This window comes from Copadichromis virginalis, linkage group LG6 (assembly GCF_057382275.1).
Source record: "Copadichromis virginalis isolate Kocher_CV1m ecotype Utaka linkage group LG6, C_Virginalis_male_GT1.1, whole genome shotgun sequence".
NCBI classification, from domain to species: domain Eukaryota; kingdom Metazoa; phylum Chordata; class Actinopteri; order Cichliformes; family Cichlidae; genus Copadichromis; species Copadichromis virginalis.
In genome coordinates this window covers 25,923,348-25,936,264 of record NC_140623.1, presented here as the reverse complement: position 1 = coordinate 25,936,264, position 12,917 = coordinate 25,923,348, and the positions used below count along the sequence as shown (strand labels likewise).

The window sequence follows — 12,917 nt, the reverse complement described above, 5'->3', positions numbered from 1 at the left end:
AACCCCTTCAGTCAATGAGCAACCTAATTAAGTTTTGTATTACACTAGGCAGAGTAATCCAAAATCTACAAATCATAAATAATCATAAGTAGTGCCACTCTGCACAGTTGTTGTTGTTTTTTTTTGTTGTTTTTTTTTTAAAAAAAAACGAACTTTCTCATCCCTGTCACTCGTCCATGATGTAACTATAATGATGGATGATGATGGTTCATGTCAATAAAGTTGTGCTTTAGGAGCTAGTTACCACTAAAGTGAGCCTAAACAATTGTGAGAACAAAACCATTTAAAAAAAATGTATTTATTTTTTAAGTAGAAGGTTTTTTTTTCAAATGCAACCTTTCACACAGCTCACCAAGTAGCACCAAACTGTTTCTATGCAGCTTGATAGTAATTCTGTCTGGTAGCTTAAACTGTATGTTACAGGAAGAAAGACAATGTTAAGGTGTGTTAATTCCACTCTCAGATTTGGAGCAAGATAAGAGAAAGAAAGGACACGAGAGAACGCAAGTTTAAGAACTGCTCAGCAAGTGACATGTCTGGCAGCTGGCGTTGTAGACACTGCAGAGGAGGTGTGGCTTTTTCCCAAACAGCAACACTGGCAATACCTGGGCCCAATGTGTCACTGCTCTAAAAAAGTCCTGGGAGCTCGGCTGCTGTGCACCTCTCCTTTATGAGGCACCCAATTAGACTGCATTTGCTGCTTCAGTTTTCAATTTATTGCATTACACGACACTGCATTTAACACTTCTCCACTCATACGTTCATTTACCCTGCTAACGTCACCCACCCTTGAGTGGAATGATTATGCAATAGTTAGTATTGTCACCTCACAGGAAGAAGGTTACAGATTTGAATCTCCTGGGTGGCTGGGACGTTTCTATGTGGACCCGTGCCCAGATGGGTCACCTAGATTTCTCTGGCTTCCAGAGAAGCACAGTATGAATGTATGATTAAATGCAACTTACAGTCTAAATCACTTTGAGGGATCAAATCGACTAGAAAAGCACTATATAAATACAAATAATAAAATATTTCTTAATTGCCATTTGCGTCTCCCTTATTGACATTTTTTAAACTTTTTAAATTAAACATTGGATTTGATCATGTCATGTTCCTGGAGTTCTCTGGTATTTTCATGCACAGAACTGTCAATCATGTTGTATTGTTTAAATTGTCTATTTTACGGCAGTACTAGGTAGTGCAGTCCAGCGTAGTGCAGGCTAAATTTGTTAGCTTGCAGTGTTACCTTGCAGGTCTTGAAAGACGCCTACAAATAAAATGTATTATTATTATTGTTATTGCAGTTGTTTCTGTTATCTAAGATAATTCTTTTTATCCCCCCACCCCCACCCCGCCCACCGGCATAAGCTGTTTTTTCTCTGCACTGATGGCCTTCGCATCAGCAAGGAGGAGCAGATTTCACGTGTCACTGCTCCTGTAGCTGCACAATTCTGCTTGTGTGTATGTGCTTACATGTGTTTTTTTTCCCTCTTCTCAAGCATCTGCTGTCAACCAGTTGGTGAAAAACGAGGTGAATATAAGTCATCTGGTGAGAAGTAGTCACTAATAGGATCGAGCCTGCTCCTTCTTCGCAACATAAGCACACAGACACATAACTTCAGCACACATAGACTGTTGGAGACATTCACACTCTCAGACACCTCCACAGGAATGAGCTATGGCCTTATTACCCACCTCACTTCCTAGCAGCCGGTGTCCTCCCGTAAAAGCACAACAGTGTTCCTATCCTCTCTCCTACACATCATCCATCCATCCATCCATGCTCCCTCCTCTTTTCAACATTGCCCTAATGTTTTCCTGGGACTTTTTTGCCTTCACATTCTGCTTTCTTTCTACTATTCTCCCTTCCTCCGCTCTTATTTTCTCTTTACCTCATTTACTCTTTTGCTCCACATCTCCCCTCCTACCTCTTTTCTTTGGCATCCCACCTCAAGCACCTGATTTCTACCCTGAATTAAAATAGCCTCTTCCGCACCTCTTTCTTCAGCATGGCACCTACCTGATTTAGTCAAAGCTCTTCTTTCCCTTTACACCTCCACTCTTGCCTCCCTGCTCCAATCCTATCTTAACCCATTCCTTTCCTTTCCATCATATACCTCTGTGGCTGATCTACTTACCTTTCTGCTCTCGATCACTCTTCCCTATTCCCTTGACTCCTCTCCTGCTTTCTCCTAGCCTCCTTTCTTCCCTGCCCCCCTCTTTTCTCACCCCATTTTTTTCCTCCCAGCCCTAACACCTGCTGCTGAAGATGTCTAGACCAGGAATGAAATGAGGATGGAGAGAGGGGCGAGGACGTGGTGCATGTGTGCACAAATAGGACGATAAAAGACAGGAAAAGCATGGAGAGAGAATATAAGGGGCGAAAATGTTTGAGTAAAAACAGAAAATGGTTTGAAGAATGAGTAGATGTCATGAGGAATGCAGATATGTTGTAAATAGGTTCGCAAATTTAAACCGAACTGATTGTTGTCCATTTTTAGAAGAAAAAAGATTTACTACTTCTCGTGGTTTCTTTTCAGCTGTCACTTTCAGATTTTTCTTTTCATTCTAAATTGTTTGGCTTCTTCCAGACAACACAGCAGCAATCATTTTTTATGGTTCACTGCTTCACACCCACTGAACACCTCTGTCTACCCATCTGTAATTTCATTTTTGATCTGAGAAACCTACCCAAGTCACACATTGTATCAAAGCGAAGGAGCGTGATCTAAGAGGACTTTTCTCCGTTTCTTCCTTATGAACAACATGAATGAAATTTGTGCCATCAGTCCAGGCATATCACCACGCATAGAGTCCGTGTGGTGGGATTAGAAGAAAGGATGAAAAATAAAGAAAAATACAAAAAAAAAAGGGCCTCGACTAAATGATGAAGGAAATGAGGACAAACAGATGCTGGATTACATCTTTATATGGCAGTTACACACTGAGAGAGAGTTTTGTTTGATGGCTCGCTTGTTTGTGTGGTTCAGAGTGTTATGTGTGTGTGCTTGACAGGAGGAGGTGTCCTGTCTGTAGCAGGATGTGATAATTAACCTTTCTCCTGCTGAGCGCTGCTATTAAAGCTAGGGCTGTAAATGAATCTTATCACGAAAACAACATATTACACAACTTCACTTGTTTAGAGCTGTTGTACATTCAGAGTGAAATTGTAAATTGGACTGGTTCATGCAGAGGCCATTCTGTCTGCTCATGTCTATCTGTGCTTATCTTTATGTGCGCTTACTTACCTGTCACTTCAAATTCATGGCCAGACCCACTGGAGAAACCTTTTACTTTAAAATCAAATAGAATTATTCAAATTTCTGTATTATCTGTTGACATCCAAATTTATGATTTGGCTTTTACCTGCTGCTTGGAGGGATGAAAACTACTAGATTTACTGGCAGCAGTTTCACAACATAACGCAATCATGTGCTTAGATTTAAATTGCTGTGGTCAAAGTTAATATAGAAATGTTTTGATTAGTTTCAAAATTACTTTTTTCTGTAGAAAATAATTATTTTTATCAATGCGTACAACTTTAGTTAGGGGAATATGTCTGTGTAGGTTCTCAGTCATTCAGGTCATGGTATTCTAAGCAGCTTGGAAAGAAAGCGACTAGACTTCTTTGAGTTTCGTGAAGACCTCTCGGATGAGAGGTCAAACATCTTCAAGAAACCAGTTGCTTTCTTTCCAAGCTCCTTTGACTTCTGTTAGGGGAGTTGAACAGTCCTCCTGGTCACAACACAAGAAAACTAAATACGAGGGATTTTTGGAAATAACAGGGTCACTACTCTTCCTCCCTTAGCAGATTTAATGGCAGCAGACAGCAGTGGGTTTAAGTTAAAATGCTAGCTTGCATTTTGCCCTCTCTGATATTTCTGGTTTGCTAGTCTAGCTGGGAAGTGGATCTCTTTGCTTCCCTGAATCTGACTTAAACTTCCAGAGCTTTAAGTCACAGTATAAGTGACAGTGAAATATAACATGGGTTTTATAGATTGGTGCTCAGAAAACTACATAAATATGCATACAACTGACACAAATCAAAGTCGGAAAGTGGCAAACCACGTAAGGTTGCAGAGTTTCAGAATTAAAGTACATTGTGGAGACTCTGGAGAGTCTCCAATGCGCTACAGAGCTCCTAATGCTCTGCCGAGTTTTTAACCCCCTCTAGCATTAACATCAGCATAAAACTCATAAAACTGTGAACCAGGAGCTTGATGGCACGGGTTTCCATGGCAGCACAGCTCCTGCAGGTGTAATGTTTAGGTGGCGCTGTACATTTGTCCATATTGTGTATGTTCTCAAACACATGCATAATATTAACAACCTGTGCGTGAATTAATTTAATCAATATACCAACATGATTGTGCTCCTGAAAGACAGATAATTTTGAAACAAAATATTGATTGTACACTGTCTCTGCCAATGTTTAGCTACAACTCTATGCAACTAAATGCAGGTGGAAATTAATGGATAGATTTTATTGATTCTGGGTATACTGGGCAATCCAGAGATGCATCTGGATTGCCCAGTATACCCAGAACTGTATATACGCATAACTGTCAGGTTCTTAGATGTAGTCTATTTTATATTTAATGCTAATTGTAAATGATTTCAGTGTGCTAGAAAAAACATTATGCCTCCATAAATTCTACATTAATATGATGATTTTACAGTTGAATATTGCTGGGTACAAGTTTCTGTCTGAAGAATAAAAACACAAATGAGATTATGAAGCGATGAATTACTGATGACAGAGAAAAAAAAAACAGGCGAAAACTTGATATGACAGCAGAGATACAAATCGAGAAATATGGAGAAAATAAATGAGGAAGGAGGAAAGAGACAAAAACACACTTCAAAAGCGTTGGTTAGGCATGACACATAAAACTTAGAGGTTAAGGTCTAAGCACTGGTTTTGACCCAGGACTGTGACCTTCCAAAATCATTGATTTGGCTCAAATACAGTATCTGGATCGCCTACCCAACGTCACTGTAAATTAATTTTTTTATTGGTTGTATCATTTAACACAAAGGCAAAGACTCATTTGGATCAAATTGATTGTAGCCCTCAGAGATTTTTTTTCCTTAAAAAAAAACAAAAGCTGTAAATAGAATATTTAACAGGTGTTGTGTGTAGGTACATGAACGATCACAAATTCAAAAATGCCTTAATGTATGAAAAGCCATTCATTATTTCATGAAAACCTCATTAACTGCCAGGAGTCTCATTCTCTCAAGGACCACTTAAATTCTAATATACTGAAAGGTTAACATAGATATTTTTTATAGCCAATGAGGCAAAACATGTTGTCTACTTCACCTTTAATTATTTCTTTAATGCATGAAGTCATGGATAAATTCATTATGATTCAACTTCCCTTATCGTGCAGTGTAACCTTTTGTCTCAATAGACAAATTGTTTCCATTCAGTATCAGTTCTGATCAACTGAGAAAAACTAAATAATGGTTTTCCATTAGTATTACAGATCATTTAACCCTTTAAATATATTTTAAACAACACAATTTACATCATTAACAATGATTCTAGCTGGTGAGTGCTTGGAGACAAGTCACCATCTTCCACAAATTATGTAACTACTGTAATTTGCTAGTGACCAAAGACCAAACCTTCTCTATTTCACAGAAAAGTCAAAATCCTGTTTCAGCATAATACTGAAAACTATTCCATGGATTTGTTACTTCTAGGCTGGACTATTGTAATTCCTTATTATGAGGTTTTTCTAAGATGAAAAAAACTTGAGTTAATCCAAAATACTGCAGCGAGTGTACTATCCAGAAAGAGAGATTATATTTGACTCATATTAACTTATTTTCATAGGTTCCCTGCAGACCATGTCATTTTCAAACTGCAAGCTTACTCATGGTTCCTAGAGTTTCCTCATGTAGAATGAGAGGCTCCTCACCTGTGAAACCAGCTCCCATTTTGGGTTCAGGACACAAATACCCTTTGTTTTTAAGAATAGGTAAAAATGTTCCTTTTTGGATCAGATGACCTTAGCATAAACCTTAGTTATGCTGCTGTGGGCTCAGGCTGGGGGGGGGGACTTCCCATGATACACTGAGCACTTCTCTTTTCACTCAACATGCCATTATTGAATGTCACTAACTTTAGTCTACTCTCTCCTTTAGCTTGATGTTGATGGTCTAGCTAAGCTCCTCCTTTTCTCTTGTCTTGGTAAATGGTTGATGCTTACTAGGCCCGATTTTACTGTGGGTCATCCTTATGAATATAGTGCAATACCTTTCCTATTGATTAGGGAGGACAGGGTATTCAGCTGACCCAAAGCCGTTGATTTTGAACATAAAAGCAATGTTAAATAGAAATACTGTAAAAAAAACACCTTTATGAAAAATGCAAACAAATATCTATATAATTATGTCTACACTTAAAAGAAAAAATCATTTGCATGATGTCTATTAGTCTATCATCAAAGTAATCCTATCATAATTATTTACACTTCAGTGCATGTATGGCATATAATAGTTAATAGTTTAATTTTAAAGGTGCTAGGTTACTGAAAATACCGAAAACAAACACTGATTTAAGAAATACAGCAGTGTTATAATATGCTTCCTAGCAGGACAATGAATTATTAACACAGATTTTTATTATCTTACTTTTTAAACTAGAAGGGCTGACATAGCAGAGGGGTACATTGTTGTTCCAGTTTTGTTTTAGGAAACCCAGTATCAAATGTTCAAAACATTTGTTCCATAATAATCATATTTTATTACATTTTTTACATTTAATATTGCGTAAGGAGCACTTTTTCCTTTTGGACTGTATTTTTTTTTAAATACATGTAAAGCACCAATACCTCATAACTGTACTTAAGTACAGTGCCTGGTGAATTTTTGCTTACAAAGATTTACGTGCACAAAAAAATTAAACAAACCTCAAGAGTATCAAGTGAGGGCCAATGTGGCAGATGGGCCAGCAGTAGAGTAACATATGACTTTGTGCCCCGAGTATCTTCAGTAGCAGCACGCCAGCCAAACCTTAGCCACTAATGAGGCTCCACACAAAGTCCCAGCAGAGCCCACTCAAAACACTGAACCAGACACAAACACAAGGAAGACACAGAGACTAAGATGTAGGCATATGCCCTCCCAAGCGCACATGCACACACACACACATGCTTTTTCACACTACCTCGGGTAACAATAAAACGCAAGCACACACACACACACACACACACACACACACACACACACACACACACACACACACACACACACACACACAAATAATTGAGGTTTGTACCAAAGGTTAACATTGCACCTTTGGTAAAAAAACCTTCTTAAATTCTTTGTTGGACCGGCATCCCTCTCAGCTTGTCCTTCTGAAGTAGATGTGACATAGCCTGCCATGATTATTAGTATTTTATTCCACTGTTACTGACACGTTCCAGTGTTAAGCATTCAAAATCAAAGATTAAACCTTTAACAACCTTTTGCTCCTTTCACTGTTAAATCTAAAAATTCTTTCAACATCTTTCAAATAATGTTTTTTTTTTTGGTAAAACGCTGCTTTGTCCATTTTCTGTAACTATGAATAACTTTCCAAAAATGATTTCTGCTTTATCACAGAGAAAGAATACCTGTGAACTGTAGTTTACCCAACACACGCTGCTTACTTTAGCTGAATATGAATGTACATGTGCACTCTGTACAGAACTCTGCACTGATGCATCGTGACTTTATTTTAGTTAACCTATTATTACCTATTTTTACCATGTTGTTCAACAGAGTGAAAAAAGGAGAAATAACTAAACTTTTACCCTGAACTTTAGTGAGTCATTAGATCTTCTCTCACTTAAACAGCTGAAAAATAAGTTTTCTGCTCTTAGAACAGGGGTAGAAATATTGGAGTTGTTGTACAATCATCTTTACCTGTATTTTATCCTACCAAACAGGAGCATCATTTACTTGCATCATTTTTCGGTATGGTTATGAGTTAGAGTTATGAGTATGGTTATAGTGCAATAATAAGTGCAATAATCCTTTCTGTCATCGTTGTATTTTTACTCAGTTGTATATAGTATTTGTATTTGTATTCTATTTTTATCTTATTGTATATTTATTTTATTTTATTCTACTGTATATAGTATTTTATTTTATTCTATTCTGTACAGTTGTGTACTGTATTTATTCTTATTGTATTCTAATTTTTGCCTCATAACTTTTGCACTGTCCACTTCCTGCTGTGACAAAACAAATTTCCCACGTGTGGGACTAATAAAGGTTATCTTATCTTATCTTACCTTATCTTATAGGTTCAAAAGATAACAGAATATTAACCATTTTGTCTTTTTCACCTGTTCCATCATCTCTGCTTTCATCCTTTCACTGTTCAGACTGAGGCTGCTGGCTGAGCTCTGGGTAGCTTTAGCTTTAGCAACTTTGCCTTTGTTAGCATCTTTAAAATATACATATTCAGCTGGATGATAGTCATTTCAGTGTCTTATTAAGTTTGTTATTACAAACATTTTCATGGTAGTCCCCCAATGGTTTATTTGGCAAACATTCCATACTGTCTCCACCAGAGATGGGCAGTAACGCGTTACTGTAATCTGATTACTTTTTTCAAGTAACGAGTAAAGTAAGGGATTACTATTGCAAAAACGGTAATTAGATTACCGTTACTTTCCCGTAGGAACGCTGCGTTACTGCGTTACTAAAACCGTGATTTTTTGCGAGAATGTCTCACGACAGTGACGTAAGCGAGTGCGCCGTTAGTGACAACAGCTGTCTGCAGATCAACAATGGATCACATATCGATTGTGGGAGAGAGTATGAGCGTGCAGCGTTTAAAGCGTGGAAGTACTGACCTTACTTTGAGTTTGATTCCATAAAAAGTGACAAAAACATTAGCGTCCATTGTGCGTGGGAAGAAAACTTCTTTTTACAGCGAAAAAAAACCCTAAACTTCCAAGCAAGCACCGAGTGTGCCATGACGTAATGGGAAACTCACAGAGAAAGTTGCGGATTCTTCAACTGACCGCGGCACACCTGCACCAGGGTAAACCTCCGCCTACCGCAGTCCTGCTTTACAGGTGAAAATAGAGCAACAGCACCGCTGAGTGTTTGACTTTATTTATTTTCAGCTGTGTTTTACTTGCATCTATTTGAAAGAGTGAGTGTAAACACAAAAATATTTTATTTTATGTGCTGGAATGTGCAGAAAATAGCTTTAAATGTTAAACTAATTTATTCAAGTCAGAGAATGTTGCATATAATTAAATTTTTGCTTGATGCATAAAGTTAAAAGATTAAAACTGATAAAACAAGTTTAAAAAAAGAGACTTTTCCATTTGATTACATTTTGTATGATGGATTCCAATTTCATTGTACTACTGTACTATGTATGACTGTGCAATGACAATAAAGAGTTATCTTATCTTATCTTATTATGCAGTAAAAGTAGAAAGATCTATCGCTTTATCACCTATTCAGGTTGTAAATCGTGTTTTTAAAAAGTAACTAAGTAACTAAGTAATTAATTACTTTTGAAAATAAGTAATCAGTAAAGTAACGGGATTACTTTTTGGGGGAAGTAATCAGTAATTAGTTACTGATTACTTTTTTCAAGTAACTTGACCAACACTGGTCTCCACTCAAAGTGAGGGGCTTCTACTCTAACAACATGTTAGCATGTAGCTGTGGCGCTGCTGTTCCCGTGTTGTGCATACATGAAAAGGTAATGTAATGTGACCTTCCAGGCCAAGAACACTGGAAACTGTCTGATTCCAGTTGCATCCCAGTTGAGCGTTGCATCTCTAGTCTTCTGATTACTTTGTCATTTGCCTTTTTTATCAGCGTTGTCTGGACTTTACAGCTTTTGTTGCTTTTGCTAGTTAGTTTATTAAAGTTACTTTTCCTATTCATGCTGCCTGAGTGCCTGTGCTTGGTGTCCTCTTACCAGATTTCCACATAACAGTGACATTGCAGATATTACAGAGACATCTTTTATGCCCAAACACAAGGTCAAACCCAGCTGTATGGCATTGAAGCACATTTAATTTTCTTTTGAAAGTATTGTGAGTCTGCTGATATTATTACAGAACATTGCAGCCTGAAAGTAATACGTTTGAGATTTACTAAAGCTGAAACCTGTAGTCTACAAATAAACAACAATATTGGCATTGCTTTTTAAAAACTGTAAGGTATTTTTATTTTTTTTGCTCTTGTTGATATGCAGACGGGTTCAGATTCAGTCGTAAGATGCCACAGAAGAGGACTTACTGTGTTTTATTATAGTTTGTGTACGGAATTGCCAAACAGCTTCTCCTTATATGTTGATTTAAAAATATTTATTGCCTAATACAAGGATGAAAATATATCACACGTGCTATAAAATCCCAATGCAAAGTGTAATACTGGCTGCTGATTCTGCTCTGTACATTTCAGACCATGGCTATACCAGCTGAGTGCAGTGGGAGTGCTACCCAGAGTGTCTCTTTGTTATCTTAACACAATTTCATTGTGTTTCAGTGAGCAGAATACTGAGCCAAATAAATTTTGAGGACGCAGACTGTTCCGTGAAACACACACTGTGCCAAGTGCTGATGGCATGCTGTGTTTTATGGGTAGAAAATCAGATGAAGAAAAGTACTGAACAAGAAAAGGAAAACATGAAATGAGACACTCTTACCTTAAGAAGCACTTCAGCACTTCAAACTGCAAAGAAAAGGAGCGAAACAGGGGAGAGGCAGAAGGAGAGAGGGAGGGACAAGAGGGGAGACGAGAGGGGGAAAAAAAGAGAGACTGAAATTAGATTACCATAGGGTGCAACAACTTTCCACTTTACAGGAAAATATCTGAGATAAAACTAGAGACATTTTTTGAAGGAGTGATTTAATTTCACAAGCAGTGCTGTTGTGCATTTCTCTGCAATTTCATTCCCTTGCCTTCGGCAACACATACAGTACTGAGCATTTATAGTTGACTGGCCTGCATGCATTTTGAAAAATAATTCTTTGTGAGGATGTAAAGAGTCATTTCAACAATTTTCAAGAAGTCCAGTAAAATTGATTTGGACGTAGTTATCAAAAGCACAATTACCTCTTGAGTTCAGTTTTGAGTATTTTTAATGACATCACTTAATCAGTGTTTTACACTGATAGATTACATGAAATTAAAAAAACGATAAAATGACTGTGATTTTATTTAAAGTTTTAAATGTCGAGCAGGTGTGCTTTGACAGGTTTGACTAAGAATATGGAGAAGATTTACAAGAGGAAACAAAGTGAAACCATTTCTCCTGCTCCGAATGTCACTTGACAGTTGTTTTCTTCAAAAAATAGAAAATAAAAGAAGCTGCTCTTAAGTTTAGTTTTGATGGGGCTGCTCAAATGTAAACAGAATTTAAACAAAGAAAAAAATTGTAAGGCATTATAAATAAAAAAAAATCTCTGTACAGTATGTATTCTTCAAACCTGAGTTTAAAGCAGAAAATACTACTTTGCTAGGTATTGTTCTTCTCTCTTATCCGTTGCCAACTACTGACTTTCTCTACTTCACACTGTCACATTCTCCTGGCTGCAATTCATGAAGCTTTGGAGAGAGATAGCACACACATTCACACTGCTAAAACACACTGACATGCCTAAAAAAAAAGAAGAAAAAAAAACAAAATAAACAAAGACTGACCAAGAAAACTGCTTCCTAATTAAAAAACTGTAACAAGCAGATGCTAAAGTAAGAAATGCTGACATAGACATTATAAAGGTTGACCAAACTTTAAAAATCATGTCTGTGCCTTCTAGCTGAGTTCGCAACATTAAAATAGATTACTAAAATAGAACCCAGGTTTCATTTTACTCACTTAATATGAAGAGAAGTTGTGTAATGAATCGTTAGCCCAACTGTACAAAAGAGTATATATATATATATATATATATATATATATATATATATATATATATTAGGGGTGCAACGATACTCGTATCGATATTGAACCGTTCGATACAGTGCTTTCGGTTCGGTACGCATATGTATCGAACAATACAAAATTTGTAATTTATTTTATCAACTTTCCTTCTGACGATGCTGTCTGTGTTGAGCGCTCAGTGAATCTGCGTTCGACTACTCCGCCTAGGCTGCACTGTTGAGCGCAGATCCACTGAGCGTTCAACACAGACAATATCGTCAGAAGGAAGAGCGCAGGGCAAGCTAGCGAGACAGAAGTTAAGCTCTCCTTGCAACATGGCAAATTGAACCTCCCCCACCCTCATTCAGATCTGGCGTTTGGAATTATTTTGGTTTTCATGTGACGTATGACCCTGAAGGTAAGCGCGTCATGGACTAAAGTAAAACAGTATGTTGGATGTGCCACGCAATGCTCAATTACATGGGTGGGAACTAGTGTGTTAGCGCAGTTAGCTCGTTAACGTGTTGGCCGTCTAGCCCCCCCCCCTGTTTATTGACATCTGCAGACGAACACTGCCGCTAGCTAACTGCTCAGCACGGCAACCGCACAGTAACAACAACACACAGAGCGCCCTCTGACCCCGGAAGGACACACCGTCGCAGCGAGAAGGTGTCACCCGTCACTATGGCAACATAAACAAAACATAACTGTACAAACAGAACCCCGAACAGCCCTGACCCGCTACATAGCCCCCACCTAAGGGGTCAGTCGTCCCCGACGACCCCATTACCCCACACAAAGTCCTGCAAATGTCCAGGTGCCTTCTTTTGGCGCACCGGCCGGTCACGACTGGCAGGGAAAAGTCACTCGGGTCAGAACATGAGCTGCCACCATCATCCCACTTCTGACACCAATGTGGCGAGCTCAGACAACGAGGAAACGGAGGTGTCGTTTGGTCTTGCTTCCCGTGAGCTAGCCAGGGAGCACAGCCGTTTATTGACATCTGCAGAAGAACACT

The 12,917-nt window shown here is 38.2% G+C and overlaps 1 protein-coding gene across 5 annotated transcripts in view; it reads right to left on the bottom strand.

Annotated features, from left to right (window-relative positions):
• Window positions 1-12,917, bottom strand: part of ptprdb (protein tyrosine phosphatase receptor type Db) — a 164,293-nt gene that overhangs the window by 129,221 nt on the left and 22,155 nt on the right. For all 5 annotated transcript variants that reach the window (XM_085459469.1, XM_085459465.1, XM_085459467.1 and 2 more), the window contains exon 2: window positions 10,682-10,707. The gene's annotated coding sequence lies outside the window, so the exon portion shown is untranslated. The remainder of the gene's footprint in view (window positions 1-10,681; window positions 10,708-12,917) is intronic.